A 7950-nucleotide genomic window follows, 5' to 3' on the forward strand; every position below is an offset into this window, starting at 1 on the left:
CCCATTAATGCCGGTACAAGAAGAGGGCTATGTTCATGATGGCTCCGGTGATGACCCAATGGAGGTACAAGAAGGAGACCGTGCTGACTGCTCTGGTGACCGAACCGAGTCCGGCCAGGTATATATATATATATATATATTAGTTAAGCCCGTGCTGACTAGTTAATTGATGCATTCATTGTTTTGGTATATGTACACATATTAATTACTCTCATCTTTCTTTTAATTTCTAGCCCTCCGAATCGAGCACAACTTCGGTAAGGAGATGAGGCCCGAAGAAAAAGTTGAGCTCGGATGAAAGGTTTGAGATCATAGAAATCGCGCCCGACAGCGAATCGATTGAACCCATCCGGACAAAGAACGCATTTTCTGCTCAGTGCGGGGTTCTTGTTAGGGACAAGATCCCGATCAGCATCCAACAATGGTATAAGCCTAAGGACGACCCTGTGGTGTCTTATGTCAATGATATGCAGAAAGAAGATCTTTGGACTCAGCTAAAGGCAAATTTCACCCTACCGCCAGAGGAGGATCCTGACAAGCCAGTTAAAGAGCAATTAATCAAGTCTTGTGCTCTTAAGAAGATGGCAACCCTATTCAGGAGGTGGAGGAAAGAGTTGAACCATTTTGTCGAAAAAAAAGACACCAAAATTCATCGGCAAATATGAGAAGATCAAAGATCACTGGACCGCATTTGTGGCCCACAAGACATCGGAAAAGAGTAAGAAGATGTCGGCGAAGAACAAGCAAAATGCTGCGAAGAAGAAGCTTCACCATCGCACGGGGTCAGGTGGCTACCTCAAAGCCCGGCCTAAGTGGTCCAAGGCTGAGAATGATCTTCTTGAAAAAGGGATCGAACCAGAGAGAATGAGATGGCCAGACCGTTGCCGGACTTGGTTCTTCGGGGCTGGCGGAACCTTGGACCCTGTATCAGGGATGTGCCGTTGGACGGACGAGCAACTGGAAATACCAGTCAAGAACCTTCGACACTATATCAATGCAGCGTAGAAAGGGACGTTCGTACCAGACAGGGAGAAGGACGAGCTCACAATGGCCCTCGGGAATCCCGAGCACCCTGGAAGGACAAGAGGCACGCCAGGCTCAATTCCGTGGAAGGTTGGTTTTCCGGATGCAGGGGGTTACAAAACCCATGAGAGGAGGAAGAAACTGGAGCAGGGCCAACTGCAGGCGCTGCACGAAAGGGTAATGGGGCTAGAGGAACGAGAAAGGAACGAGAAGCAGCAGATCGCAGCAAACGACCTGCCGAAGCTTCCCCCGAAGCTACCCCACCATCTCAGCGGAGGAGCAGCGTGGCTTCCACCAAGCTGCTTCAGCCGGAGCATGTCTTGACGGCTCCTGCCAGCTATCCCGTGGATGCTATCACGGAGTCTCAACATTGCCACATTATGGTGCGATGGATGAATTTGAAGGTCAAGGCGGCTGTTGGCTCTGTTTATCCTAGTGGATCCGGAGCAACTTATCACTGCCGGCCGATTCCAGAAGGATATGCTAAGGTGATGGTGGATGAAATAACGGAGGGATTTGAGGACCTCGTGCTTGACCACCCTACCGGTGAAGGGGAGACTAGGATGGGTTCTGCTCTGAAGACTCCATGCCTATGGCGGAAGGAGCTCATCAACCTTCCGAACTGGACGCCTCCGCCTCCTCCTCCTCCTCCGGCAAGTCAGGGCACTCCGCCTCCTCCACCGCCTCCTCCTCCGGCGAGTGACGATCAGGGCACGCGTGGCGGCACTCCGCCTCCTTCTCCGGCGCGTGGCGGCACTCCGCCTCCTTCTCCGCATGCGCCGGCGCTCCCGAGCAGCCAACAGCCTCCTCCTTCTCCGCCTCGCCAGCAAGGGCGTAAGAGACCCGCCACAGCCCCGGCTGCTCTGGCGCGTCGTACTCCTTCTCCTCCACCTTGTAAGCAAGCACGAAAGAAGACAGACGCCACAGCCACTCCGTCTGCTTCGGCGTCTAGCAGCACAACCAGAGGCGGGAGGCCATACAGATACGGTCCACCTCTCAAGCCTCTAGAGAAGTTACCATACGAGAGGACCGAGGAGGAAAACGATACGATTGTGCGGACCCACGTGAAGGAGTTCTTTGAAGGAGTGAAAGCAAAGAGACATCCACCTCCGGAGGAGAAGGTAGATCCGGTGAAAGCAAAGCGCACTATCGATGCCCTGAGGAAACCACCAAAGTCTTCGCCGAGAACCAACTATGAGCGCATTACTGAACAGACATATCTCCAAGCCCAGCGGTCAGGAACTACTGTCAGTGCTAAAAGGTTAAAAGAACGAGCAAAGGGGAGAAAAATTTCCCAGCTCGGCGAACAAGCACATCAATCGTGCCCCCCGCTCAATGTGTCTAATGCTCCGGGGACGGTGGCCGGTTATGGCAATCTTGCAGATTACCTGCCTGACGATCAACTTCCTGATTTCTTGGAGGTGGACGAACACAGATACGAGTATGGGAAGCCTCTCGTCAAAGATGAAAAATCTCTGACAACAATGATGCGAAGATTCCATAATTGGTACATGGAAACCTGCAGAGAGTCTGGGGGTACGAATGCTTTGTATCTGAATATTAAAGAGGAGCACGACCTCGTTGCAAATGATCTGTTGACTGTTCCATTTGATGAGTTCTTCGCGTTCTTCAATCAAAAGGCCCTCGATAAACTAATGGTCTTTTGCTACTATCTGTAAGTACTATTTCTGTCATTAAGTCTCTATACATAGCTCGGCTCTTTCATTTCATGTATTTATAATTAATTATCCTCAATATATTGTGCTGGTAGAAAATCATCGAGTGCAAAAAACAAGAAATTTATGATATTGGGTTCATTAACACAAATATCATAGATGAATTTCTGGTTAAAAAGGACGTCAAAGAGGCCGAGGACAATGTGCTACAATCGTTGATCAAAAATCAAAACAAAGATACCATACTCTTTCCTTACAACGGCAAGTGATTGTTACTGTCGTGTGCATATTCGGTTTCCCTTATTACTCGAGCGAGGTTATAGTAATGTAATTGATGAGTTATGCATGCGTGCGCAGGTACCACTATATTCTTCTGGAGATTAAGCTTGAGCGTGGACTAGTAACCGTCTCACACTCGAGACGGAAAGATCCCAAAACCTATGCGGACATGACTGAAATGCTCAGCAAGTAAGTTCAATCGATCATTATCGCACCATATCGGCAACTTTTTGTTCATTTCCTGATATCTCAAGTAATAATAATTATTTTCTTTGTCTTGCAGGGTTTGGAAACAGTTCACCGCACAAGCTCCGGGACTGCCGAAGGAGCTGCGATATACATACCCGAAAGTAAGTACTACTGGCTAGCTAGTTGCGCGCATCTCCCATTGATTCTATAGCTATACTTTCATCAATGCCATTTCTAATGCTTAATTATCCGTTTGATTGACCTCTATTTCTCGTAAAGTGCTTGTGGCAGGAAGAAGGGAATGATTTCTGTGGATACTACGTGTGCGAGTTCATCCACAACGCGACTTTGAAAAACAAGCGGGGCTACTCTCAAAGACAATATGAAGTGCGTAAGCAATAATATTCACAATTTCATTTTATTACACCATCATTTCTGTTGAGTTTCATTCATATATATGTATTAATTAACCCCCTTCTTCAAATTAGACGTGGCAGATGCGGAATGAACTCCTAGAACCAGATCGCATGAAAGCAATTCAAGAGGAATTGGCGGGATTCTTTCTTGACCACGTCATCAATAAAGCCGGAGAATACCATGTGGAAATTGATTTCAATTGCTAGGGGATTGTAATTAAGAGATCTTATACATATTGTACATGTATGTAGCCAGTAGCGTCGGATACATGATATATGAAAACTTGTTGTTCGACCAATCTCTCGGAGAAGGAGAGGTCGATCGATCACTTCTCTTGGTATGCATGACGAACTTCTGTACTCAATGGTTCTCTCGATCACTTATGTATATATAGTACGTAGTGTCGACCAAGCATGGACATAAGAGAGGACACTTCTCTCTATTAATTAGCTAGCTAACACAATATATGAAACACCTAAATTAACCCCCCAAAACCCCCAACCCCCCTCCTTTAAAAAAAAAACAAAAACCCCAGCCGCTGGAAGGCTAACGCGTGGATGCCTTTTGGTCCCGGCAAGTCAGGACACTTCTCTCTATTAAGAGATAGTAGAATAATAGCATTATAACCGTACATTTTCTTGTGGTTTGACTTAATCTCACCATGCTTCTTTGCATCCTGTGATCTTCTAATTGTTGTGAATGAAACACCCAGATTGGCAGAAATCATGTGTTTTTAAATTCTCTGTTTTGCACGTGCATTCGTATCCTATTCCTGTCTATTTCCTATCCCTGCATTGTTGGAATCCTCCAATTCAAACGAGTCCTTACAGAATTACTTCTCTTACAAATTGTTGTCAAAGAAAACCTTGCATGGTTTGTCCCGGTCCTGCTGCGCCGTCGTCCACCCCAGCTCAGCTGCTCCAACGATAGAAGGGTCCAGCAGAGCAGGGATCCGGCCTCCAGACTGTCTTTCGCTGCTTTAGATCTTCTTCCCCGCCGTTGGCAGCCATGAAAACTACATTACCATCATCAACCGAGAAGATGACCTCGAGGACTACACGGGTCCGCAAGAGAGGTCGCACTCTTTTGTGTCTGCTTACGTTATGCATCGCTTAATATTACATGCTACTTTATCGTCCTGTTCACCGATTAGACTCTGAGTTAGCTCCAAACTAATGGTCAAACTTGAGTTTTTAAATGGTTGTGGGGTACATATCGGGGCCGCTATCAATAGTATCTATCTACTATCTGGTTAATCTCCGGTGTCTACTATGAGTTTCATGTTGGGTGGGAAACAAACAGTAAAGAAGCCATTATCTATATTTATTAACTGAAGCCATTATCTTCCTGCTATTATTGGTTTTGGGTCTATCCACAGGTTGCTACCATCACTCTGGATTTCTGCATGCACTCCTTACATAATCTCACTATGTTTTATTCCTATGCATGACAGTTATTGTAAACAATGGAACTGAACATGTAGAGCAAAAGAGACGAGCCTTGCATGGCAATATAATTTCATGTAGACGTCTCTCCATGGTAGGCGCAAAGGCAACCCCCCCTCCACGCATTTCGGATTGTAATCGAGAGGAAGATATCTGTTCTGAGGGGGATTCAGAAGGAGAAGATAACTCCTATTTACCCCCTGAGGTCTTCGCTCTAACTTGGCATGCTGATGTTGGTTATATCATGCATATGGTGTCTTGCATTGCTTACTTTATACATCAAATATGTCATCTGCTTAGTTTAGACATCCTTTGTGTGAATGCCATCTGTTTAGTTTATTCATCGTTTATGTGAATTATGCAACGCCACCTTGTTTAGCCAGGCATCATATATGTGAATTTTGCAATGCCATCCTGCTTAGCCAGTCATCTTATATGTAAATTATATTAGGCCATCTTTTTTTTCGTTACAAATTACATTCGTCAACAATGTTAGTACATTCAACTGCTCTTCGTGTGCGTCAGCCATTTGACACGGTGATGGAAAATTCTGGAGTGAAAACAAGGTCATCTGAGCAGACTATGCTATCTGACGAAGCACATATCTCACTGGTTACGGATAGCTCCTCAGAGGAGGATTCAGAGACAGATGACCAGTCCTATTCCCCCCCGAGGTGTATGCTCTAACTTGGCAGGGTTATGTTGCTCATATCGTGCGTATGGTGTCTCGCATTGCTACGCCATTTGATTAGTTTAGACATGCTTTGTGTGAATGCCACCTGTTCAGTGTCTAATTACCATATATGTGAATTATGCATTGCCATCTTGTTGCAAGACATTATATATGTGAATTATACAATGCTATCTTGTTGCAAAGGCATTATATATGTGAATTATGCAATGCCATGCTGTTTAGCCAATCATCATGTATGTGAATTATATCATGCTATCATTTTTTTGTATTACGTGTTCCATTTGTCGACAACGTTTGTATATTCAACTACTCTTCCTGTGCATCAGCCATTTGAAGCGGTGATGGAAGTATCTAGAGTGAAAACAAGGTATTCAGAGCAGACAATGCTACCTGCTGAAGTAGACATCTTGCTGGCTACAAAGAGCTCCTCAGAGGAGGATTCAGAGACTGATGACCAGTCCTATTTCCCCCCTGAGGTCTATGCTCAAACTTGGCAGGGTTATATTACCCATGTCATGCATGTTGTCTTGCATTGCTTAGTTTTTACATCATATATAGATTGCCATCTGCTTACTTGCTTACTATATAAATCATATATTTGAATTATATCATGCCATCATGTTTACATAGTACATACACATCATCTATCTGAATTATGGCATGGCAACCCATTTAATAAAGATATCATATAGTTATATCATCTCATCCTGTTTAGTGTTTACAGTCATCATATTTAGAATTATGGCATTCTATCCATGAATGTATGTGAATTATGGCATGCCAACCTATTTAATAAACACATTATATAGTTATGTCATGTCATCCTGTTTACATAATCTCATATTTTGAACTATGTCTTTCCATCTTTTTTAGTTAGCCATCATAATGTGAAATTGTGTCATGCTATCCTGTTTAGTTAGCCATCATATATGTGAAATTGTGTCATGCTATCCTGTTTGGTTAGACAACATAAATATGAATTATTTCATGCCCTCTTTTATTCCCCACTATCCATTGCACCTGTCTATCATACAATGTCTATACTTTCAATTACTTTTCTTGTTTATCAGCCATTTGAATTGGAGAGCGTGATGGCAGTATCTAAGGGAGTAACAACACGGTCTTCAGAAAAGATAGTGCTACCAGTTGATGCAGATAGAACCACGGTTGCACTTGCCCAAGGACCAGATCCACCACACATAACCCAGACTCTCGCAGATTGTACCCCTACCCAGTTGGATAGAGAACCTGCTACACCCCTTTTAACCCCAACCCCGACAGATAGTAACCCAGTTCCAGTTGACACAACACCGTCTCCACCACAGAGCACCCAAACACGAGCGGTTAGTAAGGGAACTGCAGTGCCCAAAGCACGAGGACCACCACTCCGAATCCCAACTCAACGCTTAAAGGAGAAGAAGATTTGTTCTCAGGTCAGGTTCTGTAGCTATGGTTCATACTCCTTTGCTCTTGCATTACTGTATTTACTCATACCAACTATTTTCAAATTTGAAGGATGGAATTGAAACTCCAATGGTGCAACAGGTATGTTTTAAACCTGTTTCTTTAACTAGTTTGCTGTTGTAACCTGCTCTATGTTGATTTCAGTTTCAATTGAATAAACAGTTATGTTCTCATGTCATGCACATTACAAGTGTTGTTATTGCTCTATAGTTACCCACACTTATATTATGTCTATTCTGCTTTGTCTTGAACAAATATTATTTGAACTGTGTCTCCATCTTGATTTGGCAACAAAAACTAGAATGATATAGACCATAAAGTGACCATGGCACATAGATAGATGTTTGTTTCATGCTGTTATCCTGTCCACTTTACTACTGAACTCATTTACCAAAATGAGTTTCATATACAACATGGTAAACATGTGATGTGTCTGCTTGTTTCTCTTTTAGGATGCGAACAAAATATTGGAGAACAGTACCGCGTTATCCAATGGTAAAGGAAGTAATGCAGATAAGGTTCAAGATAGTGAGACATCCCTGTTGGTCTCCAAGAAAGCTGATAAAAACTATCTTGATGACAGTGAGGGAACCCAAAAGTCCTGTCTTGATGTAGTGTTTGAGTTACTGGCCACTACTGCTAGCACAAGCTCTTCGAACTCGCTGCCTGAATCAGTTCATCTTCTTGAGTCTCAACTTCAAGTTGAAAGACATCGATCAGATGTGCTACGACAGGAAGCTGAAGGACTGAGGAAGTCCCTGCA

Source organism: Triticum aestivum, chromosome 7B (assembly GCF_018294505.1).
Source record: "Triticum aestivum cultivar Chinese Spring chromosome 7B, IWGSC CS RefSeq v2.1, whole genome shotgun sequence".
NCBI lineage: Eukaryota > Viridiplantae > Streptophyta > Magnoliopsida > Poales > Poaceae > Triticum > Triticum aestivum.